Raw genomic sequence first — 19,946 nt, forward strand, 5'->3', positions numbered from 1 at the left:
TTACTCAACATAAATATCACTTGGAGTGTTTTTACACACCAAGTGTTTGATAATTTGCCTAAACCAAAATTATCTTAGTTGTGTATCTAGTTTGGTTTGCTCTTTGAATCATTGGAACTAGGAATCCTAGTAAGTGAAACAAATCATTGATAGTGTGACTAGTGTAGTGATTCGTATTCTACATTATCACTAATCCATAGGCTTGACGCATATCCGGTTTTCCAATAACAGTTCGTTTTAGACTATATTTTCCTCGGCCGCTTCCGCACTTAAAACAAATTTTCAAAACCAATTTTTTAAATTGGTAGCGCCGACTCAATTTTTAATTGGGATCTATTCAACCCCCCCCCCCCCCCCTTCTAGATCCGTGCCATAGTCTAACAAGTGGTATCAGAAGCTCCGGTTCACTCCGTGCTTCAAAATATAACTTTGATAGAAAATGGCTAACGAACCTAAAGGGGCTTATAATAGAGCTCCCGTTTTCAATGATGAAAATTATAGTTATTGGAAAGACTGTATACGGGTGCACATAAATTCCATAGATAGAAAAATATGGAACGTTATTCTCAATAGTCCAATTGAAATAACCATGACCAATGAGAATGATGAATTAGTGCCAAAGCCCGAAGCACAATGGACCGATGATGATGAAAAGAAATACAATTATGATTGGAAATCCAAAAATATCCTAATCTCCTCATTAGGTGTAGATGAATACTATCGTGTATCCCATTGTCCTACTGCTAAGGCCATGTGGGATTCACTACAAATTGCCCATGAGGGGACGAACGATGTTAAGTTGGCAAGAATCAACACACTAACACAAGAGTTTGATCTCTTTTTCATGGAGCAAGGGGAAACCATTGCTGACATGCAAAAGAGATTTACTCATCTCATCAATCGATTACATTCACTAGGTAGGCCGGTTTCCAATGATGTTGCTACTAATAAGATCTTGAGATATCTTAATAGGGAATGGCAGCCGAAAGTGACCGCCATCAAAGAAGCAAATGATCTTACCAGATTAGACTTGACAACATTATTTGGCAAACTACAAGAGCACGAACAAGTACTCTTGAGCCTAGAACAACACGAAAAGAAAGAAAAGAAGGACAAAACAAAGGTGAGTGAAAAGAAATCAATAGCTCTTAAGACTTCCTCCTCTAAGTCTCAAGCAAAAGAGCAAAGTGATTATTCCTCGAGCGACGAAGAAGAAGAGGACAAGAGCGAAGATATGGGGTTGTTCGTTAAATGTTACAATTGTTACGTGAGAAAGAACGACATCCAACATTCCGAGAAGGACTTGGTAAACTTCCGGAAACAATCGAGATACTCTAAAGATGATGACTCAAAAGGTAAAAAGACTAGAGGGTCGTGCTACACTTGTGGGAAGCCCGGTCATTACAAACCGGACTGTCCGATGAACAAGAAGACAAAGGAAAAGGAATCATACAAATCACACAAGAAATCATCAAAGCCAAGGAGAGCATACATAGCTTGGGAAAGCGATAACGACTCCTCCGATGATGAAAGTTCTAGTGATGAAGATGAAACTGCAAACCTATGCCTCTCTGCTCATCAAAAGAACAAAAAGAAACAGGTACGACATGCTAAATATGAAAAATCCTCTAGTATGTCTCATCATGAATTACAAGCTGTTTTTGATATTTTACACTGTGAAGCGAAAGAGGCCTTTAAAAGGCTTGCCTCAAATAACCAAAATTTTACCCATTTGGAATAAAAAATTCGAGAATCCGAAAGGAAACTTGAGGCACTCAAAGCTTCTATAGTAGAAAGCACAAAAACAGGTTGTGAGGACCTTAGAAGTAGGATGATTAACTTTGGGTGTGATACTTGTTATATTTGGCAAGGTGAAGTAAGAAACCTAAAGGCCAAACTTGACAAGGCTCTTGAGCCCAAGATTACCTTTGCAATCGATAAATCAAACTTTCAAAAAAGTATGGTTAACCCATATCAAAAATATAAATATGTTATAAAGGATGAAGATAGCAAAGGTAATCAAAATGTTAATTTCTCTTGTCTTTATTGTTGCAAGAAAGGCCACTCCATTGCTAAATGCAGGTTTAGGAGATTCTTAGTTCCTAAAGGCATTTATCAATGGTTGCCTAAATGCAACCATTTCGTTACTCACCATTCAGGACCCAATAAGCCATTGGGTACCTTCTCGTGTTAATTGCATTTCCATAGGTACAATGCCTCGAGACCACCGAAAGAAGATGGGTTCTCGACAGTGGATGCTCAAGGCACATGTCAGGAGACATATCACTCTTCATTGACTTTGTGGCTAAGAAGAAAGGATATGTAACCTATGGTGACAACAACCGTGGAGCAATACTAGGTAAAGGTAGTGTAGGTAACCCTTCTTCCACTACTATCTCTGATGTATTGCTTGTCGAAGGTCTTAAACACAATCTACTTAGCATCAGTCAATTATGTGACAAAGGATACAATGTATCGTTTTCAAAAGATTGTTGCAAAATTTTACATAATGATGATAAGAAGAGTATGTTTAATGGCCTGCGAGTGAATAATGTCTATATGTTAGACTTGAACGAAGTATCGTTAACAAGTGACAAATGCCTTGTAATAATGAGTGAAGATTCATGGTTATGGCATAGGCGTTTAGCACACGTTAACTTTGACTTACTAAACAAAGTAGTCTCAAAAGATCTAGTCCTAGGTCTCCCCAAAATAAAGTTCACCAAGGATCACCTTTGTGATGCTTGTCAAAAAGGGAAGCAAACAAGGGTCTCATTTAAATCCAAAAATATCGTTTCAACAACGAGACCTCTCGAACTTCTTCATATGGACTTATTTGGGCCGTCTAGGATTAAAAGTCTAGGAGGAAATTATTACGGTTTCGTAATAGTGGACGATTTTTCTAGATTCTGTTGGACTATCTTTTTAGTAAGCAAGAGCGATACGTTCGCCGCCTTTGAAAGGTTTGATAAGCTTTCCCAAAATAAATTAAATACAAACATTGTTTCAATTAGAAGCGACCATGGGGGTGAGTTTGAAAACCATTTATTTGAAGAATATTGCGGTAACCATGGTATCGATCATAACTTCTCCGCTCCACGTACTCCTCAACAAAATGGGGTTATGGAGCGTAAAAATCGAATTTTGGAAGAATTGGGAAGAACAATGATTAACGAAAGTGGTTTACCGAAATATTTTTGGGCCGACGCCATTAGTACGGCGTGTTATGTTTTGAAAAGGGTACTCATTCTCCCCATTCTAAATAAAACACCGTATGAGCTTTTAAAAGGGCGAAAGCCAAATGTCTCTCACTTACATGTTTTCGGTTGCAAATGTTTTGTATTAAATAATGGAAAGGAAAACTTGGGCAAATTCGATTCCAAGGCCGACGAAGGTATCTTCCTCGGATACTCTCAATCGAGTAAAGCATATAGAATGTATAATAAATGATTACTTGCTGTGGAAGAGTCTGTACATGTCACTTTTGATGAATCTTATCCGAGAAACATCGGAAAGGGTAGTGTTGTTCATGGTGCAGGTACATCTACGGAAGACATACTCAAGGGTGGCGAGCCGGGGATTGATCAACCCAACAAAGTCAAAGTTGAGGAGGATATAGATGTACACCATGAGGAAACCGAGGTAGCTCATCCGCCTTCAAACAATGATCTCCCTCAAGCTTGGAAGTCTCCCAAAGACCATCCAATTGACAACATTCTCAGAGATATCTCAAAGGGTGTTACAACTCGATCGAAGCTAAGTAATTTCTGTTATCACTTCGCTTTCGTTTCACAAATTGAACCTAAAAACCCTAAAGAAGCCCTACTCGATGAACACTGGTTTTTGTCAATGCAGGAGGAACTAAATCAGTTCACTAGAAATGAGGTTTGGGACCTTGTCCCTCCTCCACGAGATCATCGAGTAATCGGCACCCGATGGGTGTTTAGGAACAAGCTGGACGAAAACGGGGTAATAACCCGTAACAAGGCGCGTTTAGTTGCGCAAGGGTATAACCAAGAGGAAGGCATCGACTATGAGGAAACTTATGCGCCGGTTGCCCGACTCGAGGCTATACGCCTTCTCCTTGCCTTCGCTTGTGCGAAAGACTTTAAACTATTCCAAATGGATGTTAAGAGTGTGTTCCTTAACGGTTACATAAATGAAGAGGTTTACGTTGCACAACCTCCGGGTTTTGAATCTCATGAGTATCCTGATCATGTTTACAAACTAAAGAGGGCTTTATATGGTCTCAAACAAGCTCATAGAGCTTGGTATGAGCGACTGAGTAAATTTTTACTCGATCAAGGTTACTCAAGAGGAAAGGTTGACACAACTCTCTTCATTAAACGTCAAGGAAAGCACTTGATATTAGTACAAATTTATGTAGACGATATTATATTTGGGTCCACTAACATGAATCTCGTGAGAGAGTTTTCAGATCTTATGCAGGGTGAATTCGAGATGAGTATAATGGGGGAGCTCACGTGCTTTCTCGGTTTGAAAATTAAACAACTCAAAGAAGGAACATTCATGAGTCAAACAAAGTACTGTTTGGACCTTATCAAGAGATTTGACATGGCAAAAGCCAAGGCCATTGACACCCCCATGCCAACATGTACAAACTTGAATAAAGATGAAAACGATAAGGATGTAGAGGTAAAAAGGTATAGAGGTATGATTGGATCACTTCTCTATATTACTGCTTCTCGTCCCGACATTATGTTTAGCGTGTGTATGTGCGCAAGATATCAATCATGTCCCAAGGAATCCCATCTAAAAGCTGTCAAACGAATACTTCGATACCTATCTGGTACTCCGAAGTATGGACTATGGTATTCCAAAGGTAATGATTGCTCATTGGTAGGTTTCTCCGATTCTGATTTTGCCGGTTGCAAATCGGATAGGAAAAGCACTAGTGGCACTTGTCACTTATTTTCAAATTCCTTGGTCAGTTGGCATAGCAAGAAACAAGTTTCAGTTGCTTTGTCACCGCCGAAGCGGAATACGTTGCCGCCGGTAGTTGTTGTGCTTAAATCCTATGGATTAAGCAACAATTATTGGATTTTAATCTCAAACTCGAACGTATTCCCATTTTCTGTGACAATATAAGTGCCATTAATCTTACCAAAAATCCTGTGTTGCATTCTCGCACCAAACATATCGAAATTTGACACCACTTTCTTCGGGATCATGTAGAGAAAGGTGATGTTATATTTGAACATATTAACACTCAAAATCAACTAGCAGACATTTTCACAAAGCCGCTAGCTACTGAGCCTTTCTTTCATATTCGTCGAGAACTTGACATTCTCGACATTTCGGAACGGGCTTCATAAATTTCCTGCTTTATCTTATTTCATTTAAAACTATAGTCTTGTACTTCTAACAAGTTGATGTTGTTGCAAGCACAAGTACATTGTTCATCAAGTTATTCCGGCATCGAGGTGATATTGTTCTTTTACCCCTCTCTCTCTCCCAAACTTCATGGCTAAATAATGGTATAACATGATAATATTGTACATATATATGTATCCTTTCTTATGACATATCTGCTTGGATGTTTAAATGTTATGTGGCATTCTATTTATGTATCAAACATGTGAGCATATGAGCATAATAGCGAAAATTGCAAAATTTGCTTGTATGAGTCGACCATAACAGGGCAATGGTCGACGCATCGCACGAAAATTCAGTTTCTCTCTGCAGAAATCTTTCAAACTTCCCATGCATTTACATTCAAATTCTCATTAAGTGTGCATTTACATTTCAAACTTCCCACTACATTGTGAGTTGCATATACCTAGTGCCTATTGTCTCTTGGCCTCTCCTCTTCCCAAAACCCTAAATCCTCATCTATAAAAAAGGGCAAACCTCCTTCTTGCAAATCACTATCAAAATCCTCTCAAAATCTCTACTTTCACAAAAAGCTTCAAAATCATTACCCATGGCTTCCTCATCCCGCAGACCTACCGGTAAGAGATCAAGGGAATCATCCTCTGCATCCTTACCCATTACCGTTGTATCATTAGTTCCACCAGCTCTTGTCGACTCCTTCAACAAAGATATTGGTAAAAGAGGAGTTGTGAGGCAACATGCCTTCTACAAACTCACTGCAGAACGCATGCATCTCGCAGAAATCATGTCTCTGCTACAGTATCACGGCATTGTCAAATTCCTGGAATGCAATGCCAAATATAGCGAAGACTTGGTCCGTGTGTTCTACACTTGTCTTCATGACAAATTTCGTGGGCAAAAGTTTCACTCCACGATCGGCACAAGAAAGGTATCGTTTAAGTCAAATGTTTGGAATAAATATTTCGATATGACACTGGCTGCTGATGAAAATCCTCCCGTTAAGGTAACTGATTCTCACCCAATAGAAGGATATGAGTTTAAGAGCGTGTTGAACGACATGCTGAAAAGACCCTACCCAGATCACATTGTGAATAGTGATGCGTTCCCATGAACTGTCACTGCCGGCAAGCTGAAAACAGGAGAGCGCATTCTCCAGTGGATTGTGTCACGCATCCTACGACCTAAGAAGGGTGGCCTTTCCCGAGTTGAACAGGCTGAGGTTCATCTCATATATATCCTGAAGAATCAGCGCAAAATAAACTGGCCCTACTACATTGCTAGTAGAATGTTCAGTTTACGAGACTCCGGACGAGGAACAGCTCTTGCCTACGGATCTTTTATTCAAGAGGTTCTTACTGCAACCGACGTGGATTATCCGTCCTTTCCGTATACTTCTATTTCCTCAGATAAAGAATTCAGTCCAAAAACTTTGTCTATGATGGGATATTTTTGGTGTGATGAGCGGAGAATATACAAATTTGTTCGCAGAGGGCATGTTCCTACGACTGTTGAAGAAGATGATGAAAGTGATGAAAGTGAAGAAGAAGACCAAGAGGAAAATGAAGAAGAGGGAGCAGGACAAGCATTTGAGCAGCATGATAGTCCTCCACAAGCTGGCACTCACGACTACACAAACTCAGCTTGGGTTCAGAATACCTATTCAACTGCAGAAGATACCCCCAACCATGGTGGCTGGGGTGAATGGCAACATATGGGTTGGTCAACACAACGCCAATTCTATCAGCCGTATCAATACGGTGCTGAAGAATCTCAACCGTCTCCTCCGCCGCAAGACAATTCTTCTGACTCTTACATATGATGCGAGATATGCAGCTGGCTCAGCAATCATTCATACAAACTCAGGATGAGCGCTATGCTCAAATATGCAGCCAGCTTCAAGCACAAAATGAGAGGCTCGATAACCTCTCTACCAGCATGAATGAACGGTATGCAGCATTCACCGAAACATTTGAACGCCAGGAGCGGTCGGTCGACGTGGGCCTCAAGTATTTAGGTGGTGTTGCTGACCAAATATCGTCTCTGGCAGACCCCTACAGAAACCCGGATATCTGTTACCATCGAGGACGAGACCATTAGGACATAAAAACTGCATATGCATCTGTATTTTTTTGTTGTTTGACTGAATTAATTTTCTGTTGTGCTCGTTTGTGCAAATCCAGTTTAATGTTATCTTCCTTTTACCTTGTTCAGTAATAATATTTGGTGTGATATTGTTATATGATTCACTATCTCTTGTTGAATATCATGTTACGTTGAATAATAGTTCCTTTTCTCTTTTTGATGTTGTCAAAGGGGGAGAAGAGCATGTACCAAAGCCAAGCCAAAATATTCACAACAATTAACAGTTTATTTTGCATACAGCCTTAGATTACAAAAGAAAGGGGGAGTGTGCATAATGTGTGTAAATATTGCATGTTGTTTTTCTCTTTGGTTTTACACAAGTTGTCATCATCAAAAAGGGGGAGTATGTAAGGGCAATCTGTCATACAACATACGATCATAGGTTTCGATGATGACAATTGACCACCATGGATGAATCGGCATTGTCGATTCCACCTCTACAAAACAAATGCAACATATCACCTATCATATCCTTTTCTATGCTCATCTAAATTGTTATATTTCATACAACATATGTGGATAAAATGTGGTCATGACAAAATGCATGAAAACCACAAAAATCTGAATTTTTGCAGATTTGCAGGGTTTAAGTCGACCGTAGGGTCGGCGCACAACATAGTGCATTTCCCACGGGTCAGCGCATAACTCAGAGCATTTCCCACGGGTCAGCGCACAAAGAGCTTGCGTCGACCGCAGGGGTCAGCGCATGAACCACGGGTCAGCGCACGCCGACCTATGGTCGACGCATACTGATGTATTTTTCAGTCTGTCCAAAACTGCAGGCCATGCATCGACGCATAGACCTGCTATGGTCGACCGTTCGTGCGCAAATTCAGTTTTTAAGTATTTCCCACTCTGTTTGAAAAGCTGTTAAGTGGGTTGGTTGGTTGGTTACTATAAATAGAAGTTTAGTTACTTGTATCAACTAACATTTGTCAAATTGATTCAAGTGTTCAAAGAAACAAGAAAAAGTGAAATAGGTGTCCAAGATTCATCATCTTCATCTTCAACATCTCACAACACATCAACTACACACAACCATTTTTGAAGTGCTTTGTGATTGGTTAAAGGTGATAACGTTCGAAGCCGAGATTGGGGAATCCGGTTCGGGTTGAAGCTTGTGACAGGTTTTTTCTTGAATAAAACCGTTGGGGTTTTGTCCTCCAAGACTGGTTTGTGTTTGGGTTTTTTTGGACGAATTCTTCATCAATTTTCAGTTGAGCGAAGGTGATTGAGAAGAGAAAGTCTTCATCAATCTAGTAGCGGACTCAGTGATATTGAAGGGAAGCGTTCGGGTTCGATTTGTTGTAGTTAAGATCAGCCGGACCGAGGGTTTGAAGAACGGAGGGTTATTCAACAAAGGGGCTGGAATCGGAGGTCTATCAACAACAATCGAAGGACTTGATTCACCTTGAATCAAGGAACAAGGAGTGAAAGCAACATTCAACGTCTTGAGAATTCTGTTGTATATTTGCTTTGCAATCCTTGTATAAGCGGTTATACTCAACATGTGATATCTATTAAATCATCTCAATTCTAGTTTTAGAATTGAGGGCAGACGTACCCCGAAGCGAGGACGACGGGGGAACTGCCTCATCAAATCTTTGTCTTCTCTATTTTTCAGCATATGTGTCTTGGCTTAAAAATAAGTGATTTTCGTATAAGCACTTTTATCAAACCTTGATATTAATTGAGTAAGAAGTTGAAACTCTGTTTTTGAATCCAAAGTACAATAAAATATTGTACTAGACTGATTAAAATCACTTACTCAACATAAATATCACTTGGAGTGTTTTTACACACCAAGTGTTTGATAATTTGCCTAAACCAAAATTATCTTAGTTGTGTATCTAGTTTGGTTTGCTCTTTGAATCATTGGAACTAGGAATCCTAGTAAGTGAAACAAATCATTGATAGTGTGACTAGTGTAGTGATTCGTATTCTACATTATCACTAATCCATTGGCTTGACGCATATCCGGTTTTCCAATAACAGTTCGTTTTAGACTATATTTTCCTCGGCCGCTTCCGCACTTAAAACAAATTTTCAAAACCAATTTTTTAAATTGGTAGCGCCGACTCAATTTTTAATTGGGATCTATTCAACCCCCCCCCCCTTCTAGATCCGTGCCATAGTCTAACAATTTTTAGCTTACAACCCACACAAGTGGTTCTATAAATAGAACCCTTGTGTAGAAGCATTGGATTAGATGAAATTTCGTTTCTCTCTCTCTCTCTCTCTCTCTCTCTCTCTCTCTCTCCCTCTCTCTCCCACTCAAAGCCTTCATTCGTAGCAGCTATCACTGAGATTGAAGGAATCCGTTCGTGTGGAATGAGTAGAGGCGTTGTCACCATTCAACGTTCGTGATCACTCCTTAGATCTGCATCAAAGGTTTCAATCGCCACAAGAGGTAACGATTATATCATTGATCATGCCCATTCGTAAGGATCACTAAAGGAGAAATTTTTTAAATTCCGCTGCATTTTGGATCGCTATTCTCCTTCGGTGGTATCGGAGCCACTTACAAAACCATGCATCTGATAGTTGATTATTTTCTATATTAATACGATTAAAAGACATAATGAATTAAATAATAAACGAGTAATTAAATTTGGCATCATATGTGTACGATTTGGATGATTGATGTTAACTATGCTTCAGAATCCAACGTTAATATGGTGAAGCAGCGATACATCGATCATCTATAGGTTACACAATTAAGATCGACCAACTTATATATATGATATAAGTAATTTTGATGTAAAATACGGTATATATGTTATACTATTTCTCTTTCATTCATTCAAACACTTAATGGTTGTTTTCCTTTGAGCGATCAATGGTCATTTGCTTCGGAATCCAACGAAAGTATGGTGAAGCAATGACATGTTGTTCAATCATACTTAATTAACAATCGAGGTGTGTTTGATGATATGAAATTGGTACATTAGGGTTCATAACGGTACAAGGGTTGTGATGTCAAAGAGTTATGCGATTAGGGTTGTTACTGGGCAAGAGTTGTGCTTTAAAGTATCAAGTGTTGATGGGAAAATCGAAGTTGATTTCAAATGAATTATTCATTAAAATTTTGCGTCGGGGCGCTGCCCCCTTGACCCCCATCCGCTGAACGGTCAGCGGAACCACCGTTCGCTGACCGGGTAGCGGAACCCCCGACTAACTCTGCATAGTATGATCAATAGCCGAAATTTAATTTAGTTTATTTAATTAACATAATTTAAGTTAATAATAATAATGTGTTTATTATTATTGTCTTGTGGTGATCGGTTATGGCCTTAATTTTTCTTTATTTTGTTTTGGGATTTTAAAATACGACCTGCGTGTGGTGCCTCTCTTTTAATCCCTTAATGTAACTTCTTTTCTCATCTCACTCCCTCGTATGTAAAACGAGTTTCTTTTATGTAATGTAATTATATGAAGAAAGAGAAGAATACAATATTAAAGGAGGACAACCTTGAAGATCTTGCTTGGATAAGCTTAGATCGTTATTAGGTTAACTTAGCTTCTCTCATTGACTTGGGAGAACAATTACGCTAGGGGCCATAACTGTTTCATATTGTATGTATATTGATGCATGTGAATGTATGTTGATGCATGTGAGAGACGATTTATATGATAAATAAGCCGGTGAGATCAGAATAATTGCAAATTCCCTCAAATTAAATATTAAGTTTATGCTTTCCAAGTTTTAGCACTCATCAAGACTAGTATCGAATAATGTAGGTTTCGCCTATGCAAGGTGCATGTTCTATATTAGTCAGGTGCGATGGGATAATTGTAATATCCAATTGCTAAAACAATGGGTCAAACTTAACTAAACAAATTATAATAAGATTATATACGTTTAAAAGTAAGAGTTGGAAATGATCCATGTGATGGATTGGAATAAGGAGTTATTCATCCAACTAAAATATTCGAGAGTTGTATTAGATACAATTGGAAGGAGTTCCGACCTAAATAACCTAGTTTTGTGTAATCCGCCTACGCGTACTTAAAACAAAGTGAAATGTGGATCTCGACCCACTAGAAAATCTTCCAATGGAATTTTCCGAATCAAATGGTGAGGGTCATTTGTTTTGAGTAAAATAGTGGGAGCATATTTAATTAAAGGCCTAATTAAATATGTTATTTTAGTGATATTTATATTTTCATTATTTTTCATGTAGATTACCATGACAACAAACACCTCTAACAACATTTTACGATCAAACCTTGATAAGGACAAATTGTCTGGGACAAATTTTCTGGATTAACATCGAAATCTGAGGATTGTCCTCAAACATGGTAGAAAGTTATATGACTTGGAGAAACTTGTTCCTGAAGAGGAACCTCCTAATTTTGCACCTAAGGCAGAAATAGATGCTTATAAGAAGCATGTCGATGATGCCAATAAAACTGCTTACCTCATGCTAGCTACCATGAACTCAAAATTGTAAAAGCAATATGAGAACATGACAACGTTCGATATGAACGAACACCTGAAGATGATCTATCAAGAGAAGACAAGGCATGAAAGTTTTGAAGTTTCAAAAGCCCCTTTTTCAAGGCAAGTTAGCAGAGGGAGCCCATGTAGGTCCCCATGTGCTCAAGATGGTTGGGTATGTGAAGAACCTTAAGAGTTTGGGTTTTCCCCTCGGAAAGGAACTTGCGACTAATTTGATCTTGCAATCGTTGCCAGACAACTTCAGTCAATTTGTCCTTAATTTCAATATGAATGATATGGACAAATCTCTTCCTAAATTGCTAGCCATGTTAAGAACTGCTGAGCAGAATCTAATGTCAAAAGGGAAGTCCATTCTGATGATCGGAAATGGAAAGAGACAGAACAAAAGACCCACCAAGCAGGGTGGTAAAGAGAAAGGCAAGGAAGTTGCCAAATCCAAACCCATAACTCCTGCTTTGAAGCCTAGTGGAGCAATAGAAAATAAAGGCATCTGCTTCCATTACAGTAAGACCGGACACTGGAAGAGAAACTGCCCAAAGTACTTGGAAAATAAGAAAAATGGAGTAGAGACTTCAACTTCAGGTATTTTTGTTATTGAAATTAATTTATCTACTTCTGCATCATGGGTATTAGATACTGGATGCTATTCTCATATTTATGCCAATGTGCATGGGCTAAAAAGGAGTAGAGATTTGGCAAAATGTGAAGTTGACCTATGAGTTGGCAATGGAGCAAAGGTTGTTGCTTTAGCCGTAGGAACTTATGTATTGACTTTACCTAGTGGTTTAATAATTCAGTTAGAGAACTGTTATTATGTACCTGCAATTAGGAGGAATATTATTTTTGTTTCTTACTTAGACAAGTTTGGTTTTTCATTTATAATAAAGAATAATTGTTGCTCCATTTATTTGAATGATATATTCCATGCTACTGCACAAATGAGCAATGGACTATATGTCCTTGATATTGAAATGACTATTTATAACATTAATACTAAAAGGATGAAACCTAATGAGTTAAATCTAACTTTCCTTTGGCATTGTCGATTAGGCCACATAAATGAGAAACGCATTTCCAAACTCCATAAATATGGACTCTTGGACTCTTTTGATTATGAATCATATGAGACATGCATATCTTGTTTAATTGGAAAGATGACAAAGTCTCCATTCACAGGAAAAGGTGAAAGAGCTAATGATATTTTGGCCCTCATACATATTGATGTATGTGGACCATTGAACATACCAACCAGAGGAGGTTTTTAGGACTTCATCACATTTACTGATGATTTCAATAGATATGGTTATGTGTATTTAATGAAACACAAATCAGAGTTCTTTGAAAAGTTCAAGGAATTCAAGAATGAAGTACAAAACCAACTAGGTAAGAATATTAAAACTCTTTGACCAGATCGACGTGGTGAGTATTTAAGCCTAGAGTTTGATGACCATCTGAAAGAGTGTGGGATTTTATCCCAACTTACTCCTCCTGGAACACCCCAATGGAACGATGTATCTAAGAGAAGAAACCGAACCTTATTAGACATGGTCCAATCCATGATGAGTCACGTCGATCTTCCAAACTCCTTTTGGGGACATGCACTATTGACAACAGCTTACACACTTAACTGTGTTCCATCCAAAAAGGTTGAGACGACACCATATGAGATATGGAGTGGTAAGAAACCATACATGTATTACATGAAGATTTGGGGTTGCGAAGTTTATATGAAATGAAAAATTTCAACTAAGCTTGAGCCAAAATCTGACAAATGCTTATTTTTGGGATATCCTAAAGAAACAATAGGGTATTACTTCTACAATCCTTCTGAGGGCAAAGTGTTTATCGCTCGAACTGGATTTTTCCTAGAAAAGGATTTTATTTCCAAATGAATCAGTGGGAGGAAAGTAAATCTTGAAGAAATTCAAGAATCACAAAGCATTGAGACACATATGGAGGAATTAGAGCAGGAAACACAAGTAGTTGTGGAAGAGCAACCTGCTCAAGTAGAACAAGACCAACGTAGGTCAAACAGGATATGCCACCTACTTGAGAGATATAGATATCTCATAACTGATCAATATGATCTATTAATCATGGATCAAGATGAGCTTGTGACCTACCAAGAGGCCATAACTGGTCCTCAGTCTGAGAAGTGGATAGAAGCCATGAAATTTGAAATGGATTCCATGTACGCAAACTAGGTTTGGACCTTGGTGGAGCCTCCTGTAGGAGTTAACCCTATAGGATGCAAGCGGGTCTTCAAAAAAAAGTCTGGCATGGATGGTAAGGTACACACCTATAAGGCAATACTGGTTGCAAAAGGATATAAAAAAATTCATGGAGTTGACTATGATGAAACTTTTTCACCAGTTGGAATGCTTAAATCTGTTTGGATTTTACTTGCTATCGCTGCATATCATGATTATGGAATATGGCAGATGAATGTCAAAACTGTTTTCCTTAATGGGAATCTTCTTGAGGATGTGCACATGATACAACCTGAAGGATTTGACATACCAGAAGAAGCCCAAAAGATATGTAAGTTACAAAGATCAATCTATGGATTGAAGCAAGCTTCCAGAAGTTGGAATCTTCATTTTGATGAAACAGTAAAACAATATGGATTCATCAAGAATGAAGATGAGCCTTGTGTCTACAAGAAGGTTAGTGGGAGCATGATCGTCTTCCTGGTATTATATGTAGATGACATATTATTCATTAGAAACGATGTCCCTACCCTGAAACAAGTAAAGTCTTGGTTGGGGAAATGCTTTTCTATGAAGGACCTAGGTGAAGCAACCTATATATTAGGAATCAGGACCTATAAAGATAAATCATAAAAGCTGCTTGGCCTAAGTCAGAGTACGTACATAGATAAAGTGCTAAGACGCTTTAATATGCATGATTACAAGAAAGGATTCATACCTATGCAACATGGTCCGTGTCTATCAAAAACACAATCCCTTTCAACTAAGGAAGAAAGGTATCGCATGAATAAGATTCCATATCTATCTGCAATAGGATCTATCATGTATGCCATGTTATGTACTCGACCAGATGTCTCGTATGCTTTAAGTGCAACGAGTAGGTATCAATCTGATCTCGATGATGCTCATTGGGTAGCTGTCAAGAATATCCTTAAGTATTTGAGAAGGACTAAGGACTCATTCTTGATATGTGGAGGCTAGGAAGAGCTTGTTGTAATTGGATACACCAATGCTAGCTTCCAGACAGATAAGGATGACTTTAGATCGCAATCTGGTTATGTGTTTTGCTTAAACGGTGGCGCTGTGAGCTGGAAATGTTCAAAGCAAGATACATTTGCTGATTCTACAGCCGAGGCCGAGTATATTGCTGCCTCAAGTGCAGCAAAGGAAGCTTTTTGGATCAAAAAGTTCATTAGTGAACTTGACATAGTTCTTAGAGTCATGGACCCCATTGATCTCTATTGTGATAACAATGGTGCTATCGCACAAGCTAAGGAGCCTAGATCTCACCAACGATCCAAACACATATTTAGGCGTTATCACATCATTAGAGAGACAATAGATAGAGGAGATGTGCAAATATGCAGAGTACCTACACTTGACAATATTGTTGACCCACTAACAAAGCCTCTTGCGCAACAGAAACATGATGGCCATACTAGATCTATGGACATTAGGGGTATGCCTGATTGGCTCTAGTGCTAGTTGTCGCGGTGCGAAAAATACCCGAGCGTAAGGAACACTCGAAATATAAACAAAACAGAGTCGCCACCAAACTTTATTTATTCCAAAAGAGGGAAAGGGGAAATATCGATAAAACCCAAGAAAAGCAAAAAGAAATGGTCATCGCAACCAAATCGGGTTCGGGAGTCGGTTATGCAAGGGGAAGGTATTAGCAACCCTCACATCCATCGTACTCGATGGGACCCATTTAGTTAGTTTCGTGTTAGATTGTTAACGTGATATCGTTTGTGAACTTCTACTTATCGAGTGAGAAAAGAGAAAGAAAGAAAGAACTTAAGGTTTTTTAATATTAATGTGCCTGACAAGATTTCGTAATCCCGCTCCTACGTATCTCCAGGTGCTATGAAGAACTCAAGGCATACGTAGTTCTACCTAAAGAGAACTACTGGGTGGATTACTTTTAAAGAGAGTGATGCTTGGATCGTATTTGAGCGATTAAACCTTTACTTGCTGCTCGCTCTTGGAGGCTGAAGTCTTTGTTTGTTTCGCATCAAAATGGATATTGCATACTCTTTTCTGAAATTGTTTTCGTAGTCGCACAAGGGCGGAAAACAAGTTTGATGAGTTTGAGTTGATTTTAAGCGGAGACAAGCACATAAGCAGGGAGCTCTACTGCAGTACTCAGATGATCGAAAAGGAAGAGGCCTAAGCCCAATCACTCTCTTTTCATCCAAAAGTTTGTTTATGAAAATGTGTGGCAAATTAGGTCAAAGTTCGTTAACGGAAGACGATTAATCAGACAGAGAGCTCTACAGCAGTGTCCAAATAATCGGGAAAGAGAAGGTCGATACCCAATCAATCTTTTTCTTCTATAAGAGAAATGACCTAATTCTGGTAATTACTGTATGTTAATATGGAAGACGAATGTTTGAACATTGAGCTCTACAGCAGTATCCTAACATTCGAAACAGAGAAAGTATAAACTTAATCAGTTTCTTTCATTTTTATTATGAAAAGCTTTTAAAAATAGGGGGACGACTTGACGTTGGATCAAGTGTCAGAACTTATGAAAATAATTTGGATGTGGCGGGGGCGGTGCTCGACTTTGCATTGGATTTGATTTAGGAAAAATAAAAGTAAATGAAAGCGGTAAATTTATTACACATTTTTGGGACTGGGGGTACAGTTTGTCAAATGGGGATATAATACGATAATTAAATGATATAAGTTTTGAAAGACAGTTGAAAAAATAAAAGAATCTCGTTGTAAGAAGGCCCAAGAGAAAGCCAAGGGACTCGAAGTAAAACTCGAAAATTGAACTACATAATTTAGCGTAATATTAAGCAATCGTAAAGTGATTCATGTAGGAATCACCCTATCTGAGGCCGATCAACAAAACTTTATGCTTTTAAGCCGTTTCTAAATTTAAATTGAATTCTTAACTCCAAAATTGCATTGCGTCTTTGACAAATTGACAAGACAAATAAATCGAATTTTTTCTTCAACAATTTAAAATAAACAATTTACTCAATAACTAATTAATTAAAAAAAATGACAAGAATAATAATTAAATAAATAATTAATCAATAATAATAAAAAAATAATTAGCAATATTAATCAATAATAATAATAATAATCAATATTAACAAATATAATAATAATAATAGTGATTAAATGATAATGATAATTAGTAAAATCATTAATAATATTTATTCAATCAAACCTAATAATAATAATGACAATAATTATATCAATTAATAATAAATAATAAACACTTAAAAATAAGAGTAAATAATAATAATAAACAATAATTATAATAATAGTATAATAATAATCAATAATACTACAAATGGTAATAAAATAATAATAAACATAATAATAATGATAAATGATATAGAGATAATAACATATAAATAATAATTAGTAATAATAAATATAATGACAATATTAATAATGATAATGATAGTAGTTATAATAATAATAATAATAATAATAATAATAATAATAATAATAATAATAATAATAATAAAAAGATAATAATAACAAAAACATAATTAAAATAATAATAATTAAAAAAAGAGTGGTGTTCGGTGATGTATAATAGAGAGGGATTGTTTTTTATAAAAAATTAAAAATTAAACAAAATAAAACCAATTATATCATGACAAGTGGCATGGGAGATTATTTGAACAAAAACAAAAATATAATCTTCTTTCTCCTCACGATCAAAATAGAACACAAGGAGACAAATCTTCTCCTTACTCTCTCCCTATCTTGGGATCTCTTTCTCGGCACCAATCTTTTCATCTCTCGACATCATCTTTCCATCATTCGAATTCACAAGGAAATAATACAAACAAAACAAAACTACAACAAATATAAATTGCATCAAAAAAGAATAAGAAAAAAAAACCTAACCATGTCGGCGGAGGGCGGATCTGGCGAAGGAAAACATTTTTCCGGAAAAAATGGAAGACATGGCTAGCATTTGTTTCGCACAAAGGAGGTTGTTTTGGATCAGAAATGGCGGCGGAAACATATGATGGTTTGTGTGAGTGATAGTGCGGAAGTGATGATTGTTATGTTGTTGTTATGTTTTGGTGATGATAAAATTTATGTGTTGTAGTGTGTTTGAAGGAGTGGATGCAGTTTGAAGATGATATTGTGTGATAGAGTTTTGAGTTGATGGAGGTTGATGGTGGTGATGAAGGTTGAAGTTATGCAGGAGTTGTATTGTTTGTTGTTGTCACGGTGGGAAGAAAAAAAATGGTGGTTCGGTTTGGTTCGAACCGCGGCGGACGGGGGGATTAGATACGGAGGTGAAAGCGTTGTAGGGAGAAAAGGAAAAGTGGTTTTTTCTTTGATGTGAAGAGAGAAGAAGGTGATTGGTGGGTTTAGAGAAGAAGACGATTATGAATTTCTCTGTCCTGAAGCAATGACAACATGTGAGTTTATGAAGACATTTTTTCCATTTCTCTCCTTGATTACGTGTGGTCCACGTGTCATTCATGTATTGGAGGGATTGAGATATTTGGGATCAACCAATCACACAGCCACACTTGTCAAATATTGAATGAAAGAGATTTTTGTTTTTATTTTTTTCTTAATTAAAACTTGATTAAAAATGTTTTAAAATTAAAAGTTTTACTAATTAAAAATAAAATAAATGAACAAGATAAAATTGTATTTTGAAAACAAGATTAATCTTAATTAATTCTAATAATCAATTTGTTAAAAAACAGAAAAAATCGGATAAAAGATGAACAAATATCGGACGCGGAAGTGTTCGAAAAATTAAACCGAGTGCATCAAAATGATCAGCATGAAATAAACTTCTCGAAAACCTACAAGCTTTGATCAAATTTTAAAATAAAATATTATCGGTTAAAAGGCTTAGACCGATCAAAATGTGACTGAAAAAGTAGTAAAAAAATTAAAACGAGCACATCAGGTTAAACTACGTGGGACGTAGATTAACAAAACTGATGTTTGATAGTTCAATTTTGAAATTTTTCATCTGCTAATTTGATGCACAGTTGAGAAACGATTTGACCGGTCTGTCTGTAGATCCGAAAAATTATTTCGAGCAACATTTCAAGATAAACGCAAAACATAATCCATGTTATAACAAGTATAAAATGCAAATGTATGGTGAATGAACTAAACTGCTGATTGAATAACCGTGAACAGATAACCATATGCAAATGAATTGCTCTTGGACCACTTGCTTCTGATTCTTAATCACAAATAAAATTCTACAAAGATTCAGATGATGATAATACTCATGATTGTCACCCTTTGAAACTCTGAAACGAGATGCAACAAAATGAATGATGCAATGAGATTGAGAAATCGAATCTTTTGAATTTTTAATCATTAGATGACTAAATGAATATCATCAAGACCAGATACAATGATATAACTCGTGACTTTTCATCTAAACCCTGATGAGTGCTTTTAACTTATGAAATGCACGACAAAATGGATTGATTACACTATGTTGATGCAAGCAAAAACTCAAGGTAAAATTTAGGGTATGACAGTTGCCTCTATTTAAACATCTTTAACTTGAGGATATGAAGAACTTTTGTCTTCAAATCGTCACGGTGAAAGATGGTTTAAATACCAAACAGACCCAAAATTTGTCATTTATGCAAAAGAATGATATGCTTGTGATTACGAATGAATGCACACGGGTTAAGAAATAATCTCGTTTTCTCAATCAGTAGATGATAATGCAAATGAATATAACAATATTTAGGAAATACTCTTGATTTCCTAATCGTCGGCCAAGAGGGATGCAATGAAGGTTA

Source organism: Lathyrus oleraceus, chromosome 5, assembly GCF_024323335.1.
Source record: "Lathyrus oleraceus cultivar Zhongwan6 chromosome 5, CAAS_Psat_ZW6_1.0, whole genome shotgun sequence".
NCBI classification, from domain to species: domain Eukaryota; kingdom Viridiplantae; phylum Streptophyta; class Magnoliopsida; order Fabales; family Fabaceae; genus Lathyrus; species Lathyrus oleraceus.